We start from the raw sequence: 12,280 nt of genomic DNA on the forward strand, positions 1-12,280 counted from the left end.
GTGTTTTTCTTCACCAAAAAGTTTCCCAACACTCTTCCCTGTTATAAGACAAGCGAAACACACAAATAGAAATGATACAACATGTGCAAACACACAAGTTATTACAAGAACCAATCTCAACATTTCATTAACTCAAAAGGGTATTCAAAAGTCATGCGCTATGCACAATGATTTTCTATTGTGCCAAGCCATGTTCAATTTAATTTTATCTGCAACCAAACACAATAGTAACGCCACCATACAGGAACATTTACAATATTCAAAAATAAAATTACTCTGTGCAAAACTGAATACATGACCATCTCATTAAGTGTTCTCTGTAGATTGTAGCATGAACATGCAGATTTCTGAGGCAATCACTTCTTCAAGCAGCTCTCATCAATTCTATTCTACTCCAAATTATTGCTTGTTATATGATGTGCTTCATTTTCTGCTCACTAGTTTTGGAAAAAGGAGGCAGCAAGCTTGAGGAAGGAACTGCAGTGCTTGCAAGAATATCGTCGGTAAAGTTAATTATCACTGAATATTCTCAATAGAGGATCTCAACAAGAAGTCACCGTTGGCCTTAAAATAATGGTGTAGGCTATGTGGTTAAAAAAATTTACGGCCATGTTATGTTTCACATCATGGATGGATCGCAGTTGTAGCCACATCTGCCACAAGAAAAACTAATAGATTTATGCATCCATGGACAAGTTTTCTTTCTAACTATATTCATGGACAAGTATAAAACTCTGGCACCATACCTAACATTTGCCTTGAGATGTTGCAGGCAATTGATGGGAGAAGAACTGTCTGGTTTGAGCATCAAAGATCTAGAAAATCTAGAAAACCAGCTGGAGAAGAGTATGAAAGGTGTTCGAATTAAAAAGGTAAACCTATACTGATCTCAAGATCACTTTTTGTACATGTACGCAGCATGCACTCGATGCTAATGCAGCCTTTTTTTGCACACAGGAACAAATTTTAACTGATGAAATTAAAGAGATGAGCCAAAAGGTTTCTGGACTATTGCCTTCAATATTTCCCAAATTGATTGTACAGACATTCTCATGCTCACTGGCTTTGATTGGCTTCATTGCAGGGTAATCGAATTTATCAAGAAAACTTAGAACTGCATAAGAAGGTTGAACTCATCACTCAAGAAAATGCAGAATTGCGTAAGGTACTAGTCTTGGTAACACATGTATCACTAAGAAATTTTATCCATCTCCCATTCAACTCTGAACTTCACTTTTTACCACGAAATAAGGAACCTACAAAGAATTTATACACACATTCTTCATAGAATGCACTCCCTCCTGCACTCCCTCCTACCTATATAGCAGTGAGCTAAAAGGCCTGTGGAACAATCAGGTAGCTCTTAAACAACAAATCTAGAATTCAAGTCTAGAGTATGGGAACCATACGTATATAGCAGTGAGCTAAAAGGCCTGTGGAACCTGATCTTGATATTTTAGAAAGTGAACATTCATCAACATGCTAAAAGCCTAAATTAGAAGTTTCTTATCCCAGGTTTATAGAGAACAGAATGTGGATGAAGCAAACAGAGCTTCCCGTTCACCCTACACAGTAGAAAATGGATATGATTTGCATGCCCCAATCCGTCTCCAATTGAGCCAGCCCCAGCCTCATAACAGTGAAGCACCAGCAAGCTCAATGAAACTGGGGTAAGTTCTCTTCACAATATGAGCAATTGTATATTAATCTTTATCAGAGCAATTGACTTAACAAAAAACCTGATAACATTCTTTTCAAAATTTGCAAAAGGTTGCAACTCCGATATTAAAGCAGTTGATAACTGTGGATGTTTATCACTTATCAGTCATCATCCACCACACAGATCTAAGCTTAACAATGAGATCTCAAGCATCATCTGAGAAAGATGCTCGGCAGCAGGACCATCCCATTTGGTATGATATGTTTAATACTAAAATTAGTGGTTGGTGTAAATAATTGCCAGACCAGCTATCCATATCAAAATATGCAATAATGAAAAGCTCAATGTGAGCCAGGTGTTACTAGATGTCTAAAAAATTTAAATGTGCTCAACGGAAATGAACTGCTAAATGAAATGTGGTGTCTATATATGCTTTCCTTAGAGAGAAGGATTCATAAAAATCTTAGTGAAAGACTTGTGTGTTTGTTGATCATTATTTGATTGGAAGTTCTGATTTCTATGCTCTTTTCTGTTATTGTATACATTCTTCAATTCTTTAAATGGAAATTCATGAAAGAAGACAGTGAATAAGAAGTTTGCAAAATAATAACAATTGACCTAATCGTATAAGATACCAATTTCCAATGGGATAAAGCATAGTTACCAAATCAGAAAGCTTGATTTATAGTTAACAATACATGATCCTTGAAGTAAAACTGATGGGGACAACATACCTGAGACATGGTTCACATGTCCATATGATCTATGATGATGGAGGATAGTCCAACCCTTATGTTATTTGATTTTATTCATGTTTATTTATTAGACTTCATTTAATTATTGTTAGGTAGTATTTATATCCTATCGTTTTTTAGCTTTATCTTCTTAGCTTCTTCTTCTCTCTTTTTTAGCTTTAAATCTATTTTGTCCCGCATCAACTTTGGAATCAGACTTTTAATTGTATTTACGGACTGTCCCGCGTCAACTTTGGAATCAGACTTTTAATTGTGGAATCAGACTTTTAATTGTATTTACGGATAATCGATCTCTTAGAGCTTGTGAAAATCCTTAAAATTCAACATAGTTCCTAAACCCTAGAAACTGTGTAGAATCATTATCGACGATTGAAAAAAAAAATTAATCTTTCTGTTTACAACCCAGATATGGAAAAAAATAATAATAATCCTTTTGTTTTATAACCCAGTTCTGAAAAAAAAAAAAAAAAAAAAACAAAAAAACCCGAAAAAAATAATAATAATCCTTTTGTTTTATAACCCAGTTCTGAAAAAAAAAAAAAAAAAAAAACAAACAAACAAACCTTGCGTAGCCACATCAGCAGCACACGGCCACGTCAGCGCTGCACTGACAGATCATCATCATATTCCCACATCATCAGCATCGCCATGTCAACAGCACACCGCCATGTCAGTAGCGCATTGCCACGTCATCACCACATCAGCGGCACATTATCACCCCCAATGCTATGTCAGCACTCTTCACCACGTCAGCAGCAGTAGCTTGCAGCATCTTCCCAACAGTAAATCACTTGACCTTTTCATATGTTGAATTTTATTGTGGCTGTGGCATTACACTTATTATTCAAATTATCATTGATAGTACCTATGTGCCTAAAAAATAATACCTTCCTTGCATTGCATTACACCCTGATTTATTTGCTCGCTTTATATATTGCCATTCAAATTTTGTCATTGGTCTTTTTATTATCATTGATAGCTCAACCCTTGTGTTATTGGATTTTATTTGAATTTATTTATTGGGCTTCATTTCATTATTGTTTTATTTAAGTTTATTTCTAGTTATTGTATTATTTGTTCTAGTTAGGGTTTTAGTATTTATATTCTATTTTTCTAAATGTTAGACAAGTTGTTGATGAATTGAATAAAAATTACATATTTCGAGATTTTTCCCTATTCTTCTCTTCTTCAGCTTTTTCTTCTCTGTCCTTGGTTTTTTCTTCGTAGCTTCTTCTTTTCTCTCTTCTTTAGTTTTAAATCTCTTTTGTCCCATATCAAAAACACAATAAAACCTAATGATAAAAGAAATAAAAACTAGGAAATAAGGGAAAAGGTGCTTAACGATGCCACAAATTTATATTTTCTATCATGGATTTTGTCAGCTATGAATAAATACTTAATTGAACATCATGTCACAGTTTGTGCAGTAATATAGTAAAAGAAAGAAAAAACTCACTATCTTGAGATTGTAAGTTATAAATCTGAAATCATCTGAAGAATGCTATGTAGAATTGATGTTCATACCTCATTTCCCTTTTCCATGTCTAGCATAGAACTCCGCAGACAAGCTCTAAGCAGACAGGACTCCTCGGTAAATGCAGTGGACAAAATCCAATATCTGAAGTACAACACCAGTCAGGATCCTTTAAAGTACAAGGAAGAGAATACAAAAAGCATTTTGCCTGTGCGCGTGCAAAGGAATTCAGTAAATAAAGGGCAGAGCATCTACCATGTCGTTCAAAGATTTTTCAGCCTGTCGTTGAGCTGCTACCATACAAAGCAATAAAAGTCTTTTCCTTTTTAGTTAAACTTGGGTTGCCTACAATAACAAAAAGATAATCCTCATCTACAGCAGCTTCTAAGAGTGTAATTTGCCATTTGTAGGCAGACCTTTCTAAGTCTCAGGTAATTCTCAACACACATTAAAAATTACCTCTCAGAAATGGTCCATTAATATATTATGGGAAGCCAACAATAGATTCTCCACTTCAGAAGTGACATTCCAAATTATTAAGCATGTTCCATCAAACTTCAAAACATGAGAAAACAAGCGGCGAGAATGAATAGTGACAGAAGCAAGTAATGAAAACCATAGCAACACAACTGTAAAGGGCATTCAGATGTACATTAGTAGAAAAATTAGAGCACTAGCAAGTACAACCACTGTTGGCATGCTTGCAAAGCATCACATACACATGCTGATGCATCTGTCAATATCCATGCTTCAAAAAACCTATGCTTTACTCACATTTGTCTACACGCATTAAACAAAGGAGATGAGAAGGGATAGTGAGGGAGAATTTTCATGGAACTGGTATTGTTTTGATATCGATTTTCAGATTAAAACTAAAAACACTGATAAAAAGTAAAACTTACACTTATCTGTGTTTCCAACATCAACCGAGCTACCTTTTCAATAACCAATATATTTGTACTTCCATTCATAATAAAAAGATGAACTGAAAAGATTAAAATCATTATTCTTTTAAAGTACATGTATGTGTGACCACAGTCTCTCTTTGAGCCTCTGTTCTGTTAAAGGTTTTATGATTTTAACTTGGTCTTCACTGGTGACTATATAAACCCACTACCACATATAATGATGCAACTATGAAAAAAAGGAAGGATTTACTTCCACGGAATTTTTTAATTTCTGCAACTTAAAGATTCCAAAGTGAGGCCCCGGCAACACATGATGGAGAGGAATTTCTTTTAGCCTGTTAAGTTGGGTCAAAAGTGATTTTGGGCCTAAATTAACTTCTATTTAGGTAATCATGTCATAAGTTTGGGTATTTCAACAAGCATCAGAAAAATCTAAACCTTTTATGGACTAAAGTGGTTTTAATCTAGAGATATTACCCGTTCACATATTCCATAAAGTTATTTTATCCAATATCTGAATCAGCACCTCTGCAACCCAAGCCCATTTGTTGCAATTTCCCTTGAGTAAGATGGCTCTCTGCAGTTAGGACCACTAAACTAACAAAAGCAAATGTTAACAGTGCATGTGCCTACTACCAGACAACTAATTCATGAAAAACTTAAAAGACTATGACTGATTAGGAAGTAATGTGTCATAAAGCCAGTGGCAGAAAGGTTCTTACCTCCATCTGTTAAACTGAGTAAATGGATGAGCTCATCAAACCATGTATTCTTACATTAACTTATAAAGAAGTACATTGTTTTAGACTCACGAGTTTGATATTTAATTTAGAGACACATGAGTTGGAAATCTAATATTTACTATACTTTTCTGAAGATTATGTAGAGGTTTTGCCAGAAAGTAGTTGCACATAGCAAAATCAATCACCCCGTCTCCTGAATAAAATTACATCTTGTTAGCCAATAATGGTAAGCAAGTAGCATGCCCTGAACTAGTTTCTAGAAACATAAATGAACATGATCATAGCAAGAAAATAAAACTGAGACCAGCAAAAATAGAAATCATGAAATAGAGGTACCAAATTCTAACTTTGAAGTGATACTGACCTCTACATAAGGTATAAAACATCTACTAAATGGGTGGTTTGATAAACTCAGGAACAAATTTGTCCTTGAGCATTGAAAGAAAAAGCAATTGTTAGGTTGAGTAGAAAAATTAAAGAAAAGAAAGAAAGCTCTACCTTTACTACAATATGAAGGAGGAAATGACACAGTAAGCCTACTGCAAATTGAGTTTTAGATACATAATCAGAAGCAAGAAATCAAATTCCATTGTGTTGGAATGGAGCAAGTGGTGATACAAATGAATTGTACCAATAAATATTTATCTTTCAATTGAGAAATCACCTATTAAAATGAATCCTGAAATCTCCTTTCTGTACTTTCTGGATACTAAAAGAACCATTAAAAGGGTAGAGAAAGTAACATGAGCTTGGACATGGCAGCACCCAGAATCATCCATACCTACAACTTCAAACACCATCTACAGTTACTCATTAACCCTTGTACTCTCATTCAGCATACTGATGACCAAACCTACTTAAAGAATCTGTGTATTCAATCAGCAAAAAGCCTTGCATTCACCCTCGTAATGTTTGCGTGTTTGTTCTACAGAGCCACCTAGAAACACGTCCTTAATGTCAATTTTGACTAGCATTTCCTTTTGCCCTTTACATTGGATGTCAAGTTCATTGAAGATAAACTTTAATCTTCACTAGAAGTATAGTGTGCAATATCTCTTCCAATACATTATTTGAAAGAGAATCCGGGCTGAATATAAGGGACCAAGGGCATAGGTTAACAGTCACTGTCACGGCAGTTTCACATTAACAAACAGTTTCTGTAACTTCATGACTAACACAGTACAAAACATAATTTTGCAGTGTGCAATCTCAAGCAAACTAGTAATAAGTAATAGCCACCGATTAAAGAAGGCAGACAAAAAAAATTCAATAGATCTCTCTCTTTTTTCAGCCTAATCAAAAAATAGAAAAACACCCACGATGCGGTTTCTTATAGCACACGATTCATTCATTAGGCAATTAGTCATCACAAAAAATAAAAAATAAAAAAAGAAGAAAGCAAATCCCTGCTCAAACTCCCCATTACACAACAAATCAAAGCATGAAGTAGAAGGGCCAAATCCCCCTCGTTTTCTGTCATATTCATTTTCTTCTATTAATTTCTCGACCACGTATTGAATCTCAAACTAAATCAACCAAGCTTTAATACCAATAGTTGCGATTGTATCCAAGCCGATTGGTTATCCCCACTACCACTTGTTCATGTAGTCAGGATTGCATGAAAAACAGTTACCGGGCATGACAATTTAATAGAAAATTCAAAATAGAGAAACTCAATCCCAAATTTTTTAAGCGGTTTGGCAAATCCCGTAAGCAAAAAAAAAAAAAGATTAAAAGAAAAGAAACTCTTAGCTATTAGGGATAAAAATACAGCACGAACATTGAGTATGATTTTCAAACTCAATTACACCCACTCACATAACCTAAGGAAACCCCTCTCGCACCATTGTGTTAATTATTAAGACAACACCACAAATTAAATTCTTACATTTATAGAGTTCCCGAAACCACTACGTTGTAACAATTCTTTTCTACAACAAAGGAAAAGGAATCCTAGACCACGTCAAACAAAGAAAAAACAGCCATCCAAGAAAATCTAGAAAACCAAAAACCACATAAAATCGCTAGATAGACTATAAATTTGATGCAGGAAATCAACGAGCACGTCAATATAAAGTCAGGCAACAATATCCCATCACACACGCAAAATAAAAGAAGAGGAAGAAGAAGAAGTTACAGTAACAAAATATTACTGAAATGTGTATGTGCATAGTTCTAGTAGGATTGCTCATTTACCGACAAAAATCAAATCCGCTGCAAAAATTTGAAAGTAACAAACCAGCCAGCAAATGCCAAAAAAAAAAAACTGAAAATAACATGAGAGTGAAGGCTCTTTAATAGCTAAGGAAGTTCACGTACTTAATCAGTAGGGGAGAGAAAACAAAGAAGATGGAGAGTAACATAGAAGAGAGAGGAATCTGATTATTATTCCCTGGAAGGAAAATGGAAGAATGGCGTCTGTTTATGTTTATGTTGTCGGAGATGGATATAAAAAGCTACAGTTTGTGTACGTGGAAGGGAGAGAGAAGAAAATATCTCAGCCAACTTTCACGTTTTGAGAGGTTTTTTAAATAAAAAAGTACATTTGGGATGGAGAGTGCACTTGGACAGGTTTCTGCCTCTCTTTTTCTTTTTTTCTTTTTTTTTAATATAATTATCCAGATCATCACAGCTATTCACATAAACCCTGATATTGACTACTATTTAAATTTTTAATAACTCTGATAAAAAATCTCGAATTTATATGACTTGGATAGGAAATCTAAGACCTCACTGAAAATTAGATGATTTCTGTCTTTTAATGGGCCGAGTATATGAGATGATTGAGCCCACCTATTTGACAGTTCAGCGTTAAGCTTGACACAAGCTTTAAGCCCACTAGCGGCCCACCATATAAACTCACAAGGTTTTTTTTTTAAAATCCTCCTGAAGTGATGAAAATCTGTTTTCTGAATTGTTGAGTGACGATAATCTCATAGGGTTGGCGTTATGGTTTCTGAGATTTATTTTTATTTTTATTTTATTTTGTGCCCACGTCAAGAAAGCTTATTCGATTTATTTATTTAAATATAACAGATTGACATGAAAAATATGTCATTAAAATCGATATTCATGGACACGTGTACTAGGTTAAAGATACTCTTACTATCAAATTAAAAAAACTTGAGGGGGGGGGGGTGATGGAACGAATTATTTTGCCTTTTTTCTTTTATGTATGATTTTATAACTTGAAATGACAAACAATTAATCTAATGACTTGCCATTATTTTTCGCTAATCAATTCTAATAACATGGCTATTACCTCCGTATCTATCACACTCGTTCCATTCCATTTAAGATCAATAGTCAATTGTTTAGCATTTCCTTTCTTGATCTATAAAAATATAAGAGTTAGGGCTTGGGTATATCTAATAAATCTTAATTGGTCTAAAAAATCATATGAAGATGTAAAAATTCATGATTTTGAGCAACATGCCCATACTTTATTTTCATGGAATTAAACATGGAATTAAACTAGGAGGAGAATCTAGCTTTTATGAGTTTAACCTTGAGAAAAAGTTTGATGTCGTAAATTTAGCTTAGAAAGAGGAGACTCTAGCTTTTATGAGTTTAACCTTGAAAAAAAGTTAAAGTTTGATGTCGTAAATTTAGCTTAGAAGAAGAGTCAAACTCTTATGAGCTCATAACCTCGAAGAAAAGCCTAAAGTTATAGATTTTGACTTTTATGGGCTTGGCCTTTGAGAAAATTTTATCGATTATATTTTAAATCTTATTCTTTTTATACTTTTTAAGTATATAAATTTTTTTTAAAGATTCATTATATTTTTATTAATATTAATATTGTATAATAACTAGTGTATAAAAAATCTTTTAATAGCCTACCATATTTTTAACGCATTAATACTTGTGTAAGAAATATTTATTCATTATTAATATATATTTTAGGGGTATTTTTCATCATTAATGTTATCAAGAAAAAAAATATACTTTAGCATCTCATCTCCACAAATAGACAAGATTTCTATGTTGTAAATACATCATGAATCATTCAAACATCATGTTTACAATCTTCATTCTCAACATATCATTATTAAAATTATTTTCAAAGTCTCTTTAAAATATCACAACTCTTTAAAAAAAAAAACACTTACTTAAGCATTAGGAAATCATCAAATTCATCAAAGAAGATCTTTTGCAAGTACCAATTGCCTACTACCTTAGCTTACCAAACACCATACAAGACTTCTATGTTGTAAATACATCATGAATTATTCAAATATCATGTTTACAATCTTCATTCTCAAAATATCATTATCAAAATTATTTTCAAAGTCTCTTTAAAATATTATTACTCTTCTAAAAAAAATACTTATTAAGCATTAAGAAATCCTTAAATTCATCAAAGAAGATCTTTTGCAAGTACCAGTTACCGGCTACCTTAACTTACCAAACACCACCCACATTAGATAGTAGGGGTGAGCAAAAAAACTGAGAAACTGATTAAACCGATTAAAATTTTTTTAAAAAAAAATTTGGTTTGGTTCGGTTTCAGTTTCAGAAACATGAAACCAAAAAAACTTCAACCAAACCAAATCGGTTCAGTTAAGGGAGTAATATAAATACAAAAAAAATGCATTTGTTTTTCTTAACCCTGACGTCCAGACTCCAGTCGTCCTTCTCCTTGCTCCTAAGTCGCTCTCTCAACCCTCACAATTCATAATTTCACACTTTCACTTATAGATCTGTAACGAATTCAAGTTAATCCATCTTCATCCACAACTAGCCACATCCATCTCCCACACCATTTTCATCTTCAAACTAACCAGTCAACCACATTTCTTTCTCACATGGTCACACCCGACCTTAAATCGTAGGACACACATCACATTGGCACACCGAACAGTCTCTCACACCATCTTCATTTTCAAACTAGCCAGTCAGCCATATCCCTCTCTCACACGGTCTCACCCGACCTTGAATCTTATGACACATACTACACTAGCATACCGAACCTCTAGAGTCCAACTCCAAATCTAGCAAACCAGTCAGGTAGTCACCTCCCTCTTTCATACCCAACCTTGAATCGTGTCAAAACTCACATTAGGTATGATTTTTTTTCTATCAATCTTTGTTTTTAATTTTTTTTTAACATATGCTCTGTGATTCAGTGTATTTATTGATATATCCTTACAAAAAAAATCAGAGTTTGAGTTTAGATTGGTATTTGGGTTGCTTTTTTTCTTCATTAAAAAATTTGTGATTCGGTGTATTCTTTGGATTCTAGAAATATGAATAAATTTAGCGTAGGAATGATTAATTTACCAGTTTATTTTAATTATAATGTCTAGGTTGTTTTTGGATAAGGTTCTGTGTATATATCAAGATTAAATTTCTTCGCAGTCAAGAACAAATTATTAGATGAATTTAGTTCATCGTAAGTTTACTTATATAAACTCTGTGCAACTTGCTATAAAATAATCATGCAGTGCAGGACCAAAATTAAAAAAATTTGCCTTTTACTCCATGCTCTAGCAATAACAATGAATATGGTAATCCATGAATACATGAAAGCAATAACAATGAATAATGCATGAAATAATTTGATGATGAAAAGTGATTCTGATTTTTCTCACAACAAAACTTTCCTCGCCATCCAATCAAAGGTTACTGCGAAACAATTAAGGATTTGCAAATTACATCTATAATTTCAAAGTTGACTCCAAGAAACAAATTAAATCATATATTATAAATAAAGTTCTAGATGAAAAAAAAATCTAGGGAATGAGACACCTATGAAAAACTAATATCAAGGCCTTCCTTAATTTGACTTTAGAGTTTGTTAAAAGATAGTAGTTAAAGACTTGCAAATTACATCTATGATTTTAAACAACATGTCCAGACCTTGTTTTCATGAACTCAAACTAGGAGAAGACTCTAGCTTTCATGGGTTTAACCTTGAGGAAGAGTCCAATGTTATGGATTTAGCTTAGAAGAAGAGTCAAATTCTTGTGGGCTTATAATCTTGAAGAAAAGCCCAAAATTATAGATTTTGATTTTTATGAGCTCGACTTATAAGAAAAGTTCAGCTCTCATGAACTCATTTACATTTTAAATCTTATTTTCCCTGCACTCTTAGGTGTATAAAAGTTTTTTAAAGACTCATCATATTTTCATTTGCATTAATATTATATAATAGATGGTGTATAAAAAATCTCTTAATAGCCTATCATATTGTTAACACATTAATATTTGTGTAGGAAATATTTATTCGTTATTAATATATATATCAGGGATATTTTTCATCATTAGTGTTGTAAAAAAAAATTATACTTTATCATCTCGTCTCCATAAAAAGACAAGACTTATATGCTATAAATAAATCATGAATCATTCAAACATCAGGTTTACAATCTTCATTCTCAAAATATCATTATCAGAATTATTTTCAGAATCTTTTTAAAATATCACAGCCTTTATTTCTAAAAAAATTACTTACTTAAGTATTAAAAAATCTTGAAATTCATCAAAAAATATCTTTTGTAAATACCAGCTACCGGCTACCTTGACTTATCAAATACTATGCACCACCCACATTAGATAGATACCCACGTTAGATACCGATAATAAATTGGATTAATAGATAGATTATTAAAAAACTAATTAATTAATTATCTATCGTATAAGTTTTGCCCAAAACTATTTGATTTTTTAAGATATCATGAATAATATAATGAAGGAATGAGCTAATAAACTAACTATGAATTAACACGCCAGCAGGA

General features: G+C 33.0%; 1 long non-coding RNA gene across 1 annotated transcript; it reads right to left on the minus strand.

Annotated features, from left to right (window-relative positions):
• Positions 1–106: 106 nt before the first annotated feature.
• LOC105129726 (uncharacterized) lies at positions 107–8,109 on the minus strand. Its single transcript, XR_843112.1, has 3 exons — positions 7,860–8,109; positions 3,940–6,327; positions 107–836 (listed from the first exon to the last, which is right to left on the minus strand). It is a non-coding gene; the product is annotated as an uncharacterized LOC105129726 (long non-coding RNA).
• Positions 8,110–12,280: the final 4,171 nt, after the last annotated feature.

The sequence above is a fragment of the Populus euphratica genome, unplaced genomic scaffold (genome assembly GCF_000495115.2).
Source record: "Populus euphratica unplaced genomic scaffold, PopEup_1.0 scaffold34.1, whole genome shotgun sequence".
NCBI classification, from domain to species: domain Eukaryota; kingdom Viridiplantae; phylum Streptophyta; class Magnoliopsida; order Malpighiales; family Salicaceae; genus Populus; species Populus euphratica.